Here is a 6,190-nt window from a genome sequence, read left to right on the forward strand (position 1 = left end):
ATAGGGTTGCTATTCAATCCACGGATAACTAGGCGGGGACAGTGGGGTAAGGACGTGTCGGTCCCGACTGCGCCACCTATTGGTTAACAGTGACCATGCCGCATGCCAGGGATGGGTCAAATCCCTTAGGGCCATTAGGGGTTGATGGTAGTGGTGATCTAATGCTAGGATTACCTATGCCACCCTGGCTGATACCATCTCCTGTGGCACCCCGATCCGCATGGAGCAGGGGGCCTTCGCACGTCAGCCCAGGATTACGCCTGACGCACGACAGGTCCATGATACAGCATTCCAGGTACAATAATATTCATCAAATACATGTGTATAAGATTACATCATTGATGAATACAATTTTCTGGCATAGCCCTAAGGCTATTTACATGGCAGCGGAAGTCCATATAAATGGCGGCGGAAGTCTTGGTTTGGCAGCGTCTCACTAAGGCGGGGCACCATAACGCACAGGACTGGCAAGATTACGGCCTAGCACGACGGAACAAGCGAACGACCTACAAAACTGGCATGACACGCCAGGTCAGTACATTGAATGTACTTGCAAGACAACCAAATACATAGCATCCAAACAAACAGAAGACAAAGCAAGAACCAAGCATATGCAACAGTCTACATCAACACAACTTCTAAGCATGGCATGATATTAACTAGAATCATAATTCAAACTAGGCATGAACAACATCATAGCATCAACTATCATGGCATATCAAACTTACTTCTATCATAACAACAGCAAAGCATAGCATATCAAAACATGGCATGGCATCATGAAACTATGCTGAAAATAAACTACCAGTTACCTCCCGTGAAGACATGTTGTAATAACCTTATGCAACAATCACTTACTCTGCCACGGCTCCTCGGAGCACAATCATGACTTACCGAGACCTCGTCTCGGGGTCATATCAACACATCATCGTGACTTCTCATGATTATTTCATAGTCCAAGCCATCACATTAGTTATCACATCTTAGTTATCACATAATTTATTAGCTGATTTATCCTCCATTTCGACCGAGACCCGATAGTGTGACCTACTACGAACTTGTGCCCATGACCGAGGACGCGGCTATCGATAGATTGAATACACTCTGCAGAGGTAGCGCACTTTACCCACACTACGGAACCCTGGTCTCGCACTCCCATACGTGCGGACCAAAGCGTTCCGACAAAACCGATCTACTGCCATGACGCCCTCCCGGCCACTCCGACCAACACCCCTTAAGGGTTCAGTCCTGGGTGGCCCCGTACCTACCAAAGGTACCAACGGCCACCGTCGTGGCAAAACGGTCCCAAACGGGGACATGAGCTCAAAACCAAACCCGGGCACACAAGGCTTATGTCCGCCTACCTGATCAGGGTAAGCGCGCCCATAACCTTCCCTCGCGGGAGGCACCGGCGAGAGGCATGACAATAGACCCAGCTAGGACCTTCCCACAAGGTAAATGTGGTTGCACTGGAGAAAGCTCGATTTGGTGGCACTATGATATCCCAGTGATGGCGGAGGAGGTTTGTTATTAAGTCATATTATTAATTTCTCCACCATCATCAACATTATGAGCATATTAAACAAGAATGCAACAATGAACATGCAACTAACAAATGCATTAACAAATATCAAGCTACTCCAGTGAACAGTTATAGCATATGAAACATAACAATACTAGATACTAGCTTATAGACGGTGCAACAAAATCATCATAACCTCAAGACTACTGGCATGGACTAAACTAGACAGAGGCATGATATTATCAACAACAATATAACTAGCATGGCAAAAGCTATCATGAGAGGTAAGCAAGCAGTACTAACATGTATCACAACTGAAATAACGGCAGACGAAACAGACAAAAACTACTGCAACTAAGCACACACAAGAGGTACCAGCAAAGTCAACATGCAAGTTCGGGGCTCATGATAAGAGGTTGGCTTGCCTGGGGCCGAGGATTACTCCGGAAAAAGTGCGGAACGATCGCGGAAAGATTTGCAGGAAACAGTTCTCTCTCGGAGGGTGCTGTTTATGGGCAAGGGAAAAGTGGTCATTTTCACTGTGTGAAAACATAATGAATATGATACCAATGGAAAGAGTTCGACGAGACGAAGACGTGAGCGTTGGTTTCACCTCAATCGGAGTTACGGTTGTCGAGATACGCAGGTTTGAAGTTCAGGGACCTATCGGTGAAAGTTTTTCAGCAAACAGGCCCCTGGAGGAAAAACTGAACGTGCCTTTGGGCTGAATATGTTTTCCGCACAGGGAAACGCATTTACGGCCGAAGTGCCCAGGGAATACGTTTTCTGACCTGGAAAGTGTATTCAGGTGGAATACATTTCCACAGCAGGGAAACGGTTTGCCCGGGCGGGCGCGTCCACTTATCCGACGTGGCCAGCGGGGCCACGCCCTCCTCTCACCGACAGGTGGGTCCCGCAGGGTGGGGCCCGCCTGGCCTGGCTTCTTCTTCCTCCCGCGCGTACGCGAGCCTGGCCGAGGGAGACGCCCGCCTCGACGGCGATTGCCGGCGGCTCCGGCCGCCTCAGACGACGGCCGACCTATCCACGAGCTCAGGAGCGAGAGGCGCATCCCGTGGTGGTGTCCGTTTCCGGCGAGGAGCACGGGAGAAGGAGCAGCAGGGCTCGCAGCGGAGGTGGTCTTTGGACTCCGGCGAACAAGGGGCTCCGGTGGGGGAACTGGGTGGGCAAGGCTACGGGGAGGTGCGCCGGACCTCGAGGAACGCATAGGTGGTGGGGGAACAGGGAGAGGGGCACGGCATCGCCGGAATTGGGCAGAGCCCGAGGCGGCGGCCATGGTGGGGATGGGCGTCAGGGAGCTCCTCGAGCTCGAGCTAGTGGTTCGGGGGCGTTGCGGACTGCGAGGAGGCTCGGGGTCGCTACTTATAGCAGCGGGGACGAGCTCTAGGGGAAGGGGCGAGGCGACACGCGGCACGGCTACGTGTCCGCGCGCCGGCGACGTGCATGCGTGGCCAAATGCCACGGGAAGCGACAGGGACGCGACGAGGGGGATGCGGACGACGCGCAGGGGCTCACGGAGACGAGGGGCGCGAGCGGACGAGAGGGAGAAGGGGACAAGAACGAGGAAGACGACGGTGCACGGGCGTGCACTGTGCTCGGCGACGGCGATGGCTCAACGAGGAAGTAAGTGAAGGGGGAAACGGGCCAAGGCGCACGGCGACGATGAGGCTGAGCTGGTTGACAAGCTTGGACGAGCCAGAGCTAGCCGGAGATGCGCTACAGTGGCCAACAGTGGCTAGACCACCGATTTGGCTGGCACGGCCCGTGGTCACCACCGACAACGCATGCTCTGGTCGTCTACTTGGTGCCAAATGATGTCTACAGCATAGTCCCTACAACGCTCATTATGACTGAAGTGATGGAACGAGCAAAGGTGTAGTGAGAAGAGGGAAACAGGCTCGACAAGTTTGCTATTGCAAACTTGGCAACATCCTGGTGATCAACACAGAGAGGTTAAGTGGCAAACTTGATGTCTAGGAGGTTTAGGATAGCAAGAACTACGGTCCTGGGAAGTTGGAAGGGATTTGGGCAAGGATTTAGCATAGTTACAGTTCAAATGCCAAATCTGACCCAGAAAGCAAATGAGGAAGAAGCACTCACTAGGAGTGATGGATTGGGCTAAAACTTGGCAAAGCTTCCTTATTTGGTCATATGTAGATGCTGCAAAAAGATCATGCCAAATGGACTTGCCAAATTGGTACTTGTTTCACAAGCATCAGATCTGACCAGAAACTTTGGAAAATCCAGGAAAATACTGGCTACATGAAATGAGCCAAAATGGGTTGGAGATAGGTTGTATGGAGAGGAGAAGGCTTAGGAATATTTTCAGCCATAATGGAGCAAGATAAAATAGACTTGCTTCACAAACTGAAAATTTGGACAGAAACCAAGAATTGCTCCTGTGCTCACATAGTTCAATGAATTGAACTGAATTTAGGTGGAGGCTAATGATTTGGAATACTTGAGAAGATGGAAAAGTTTCATCCCATTTGGAAACTCTATGAAGGTACTTCCTTCACAAAGTTGCATTCTGGTCAGAAACTTTGAAAAATTGCACAGGGAGCTAGGATGAATGGATTGAGCTCATCTTTGGTGTTCATGGGTGATTTATGAAGGTTGATCACCCTACCAAATTGCAGCTCAATTGGAATTAGGAATAAAGCACTTCCTTTGCAAAATTTCAGAGAAGGCAGAAACTTGCATTGGATCAGGTGCCAAAATTTTGAACTATGGAACATGGAACAAGGATGGAACTTGTGATTATATAGCAAGGTCAAGCTCCACAATTTATGGGAGAATTTTCCCTACTATAAAAATAGTAGTTCCTTTAGAAAGTGGCAGAAATGCAATATTGGTATTAAATAGGAAAAGGCATTTTTTCCATATTTAATTATGGCCAATATCTTTGCCAGAGCTTGGATTAGACATAAATATCAACTCCACCAATTCTCATGAATTTTGGAGATGGCTAGATATGCCTTTGGATTTTATCCCTCGGAAAGGCAAGAAAAGGAATAAATCCTAATTCAAAAATATTGCATGGGACTTGGCAATATTTTTGCATATCCAAGGTTTACAAGGATAGGAGGGTCTCAGGGAACAGATGGGATGATCAACAGCTCAAGGAAAATGATAGCTCCTTTGTAATCACAAAGGCCATCTTTAAATTCCAACAATTTAGAGTTAGGGTTTGAGCTGAGGCAAATGAGGTCTTGCCCACTGAAAAAGACATGAGCAAGGTTTTGAAAGGTTGGAAATGACAAGATTTCTCAGAGTCATCAGCAAACTCAGGAGAAAATTTTGAGAATGAGTGCCAGGAAGGAATAACAGCACAAAAATTGATAACCCAATTTTGGGGCTGTTACATCACCCACACTCCCTGTTATTCTGGGCGACAGCAGCCTCACACCGCAGCCGAACCAGTCAACCCTCGTAGTACCCTCCGCATGTTCCCAGGCTCCGCGTCATTCCCTGTCTCACCATCGTCCACCACCTGGTGTTGTCCGCGGGGCGTGGTCAATGAACGACAACCGTCGGAAGAGGATTGTATGCGGTGAGGCTGACAGATGGACCCACCAGCTACATCTTCACACGCAAGGAAGTGCCTCCTTATTACATGCAAAAAAAGAATCCTCCCCCTGTCAGCTCGGACCCACCATCAATATCTTCGCACGCAAGGAAGTGCCTTCTTATCCTCCCTGACAGCCGGGACCCACCCGGTCGAAGCGTACGTAGCGTTGTCATTCTGGTCGCAAATGTGTACGTACATACTGGTCCATCGGTCTTTCTGCCATGATGAACCGTGGCCAAGTAAGGAGCGGTAGCTATTCAGGCAGTCCCGTCTATATCGTGTACACGTACGTACATACATACGGGCGAGGTCTCGAACGCGTACAGCAACAACGTCTTGTTCATCGCTAGCCAACCGACTGGGTCGGAACGGACAAACAGCGTCGTGTTCCTCGGGAGGCAACAGACTGGGTCGAAATGCATCGTGTTCATCGGGAGCCAACCGGCTTGGACGGAACAGACGAAACGGGGTCTGGCGTACATCAAAGCGGAGGAAACAGACTTGTGTTCGAGCTCCTACGGTCGAAATGGGGTGCTGTTGATCGGGAGGGGTGTGGCGTACCGCAAAACGGAGGAAACGGACTTGTGTTGGAGCGCCTATGGTCGAAACGGGGGTCCTGTTCATCGGGAGGGGTGTGGCGTACCGCAAAATGGGACTCCACAGGATACTATTCATCCACCGTCTACTGCCTCGCTCTAGCCTCCACGGGCTACTGTTCATCCACCGTCGACCTCCTCCAGCCTCCACCTGCTACTGTTCATCCACGACGTCTCCCTCCTGCCTCCATGGGCTCCTGTTCATCCACGGGATCCTGTTCATCCAGCCTCCACCGGCTACTGTTCAACCAGCCCTCCACGGTGTCCTGTTCATCCAGCCTCCACCGGCTACTGTTCAACCAGCCCTCTACACGGGGTCCTGTTCAACCAGCCCTCCACGGGGTCCTGTTCATCCACCCCCATCCGGCTCGGGTGTGTGGCGGCCTCCTCTCAATTGGGGTCCTGTTCATCCAGCGGCAACGGCCTCTACTACCACGTGGTCCTGTTGATCCAACCCCCACCGGGAACTGTTCATCCAACCCC

General features: G+C 50.5%; 1 long non-coding RNA gene across 1 annotated transcript; it reads right to left on the bottom strand.

Moving 5' to 3' along the window:
• Positions 1 to 307: 307 nt before the first annotated feature.
• LOC123049411 (uncharacterized) lies at positions 308 to 2,861 on the bottom strand. Its single transcript, XR_006423580.1, has 3 exons — positions 2,136 to 2,861; positions 1,898 to 2,027; positions 308 to 514 (listed from the first exon to the last, which is right to left on the bottom strand). It is a non-coding gene; the product is annotated as an uncharacterized lncRNA (long non-coding RNA).
• Between the last annotated feature and the right edge of the window lie 3,329 nt (positions 2,862 to 6,190).

The sequence above is a fragment of the Triticum aestivum genome, chromosome 2D (assembly GCF_018294505.1).
Source record: "Triticum aestivum cultivar Chinese Spring chromosome 2D, IWGSC CS RefSeq v2.1, whole genome shotgun sequence".
In the NCBI taxonomy this organism is placed as follows: Eukaryota; Viridiplantae; Streptophyta; class Magnoliopsida; order Poales; family Poaceae; genus Triticum; species Triticum aestivum.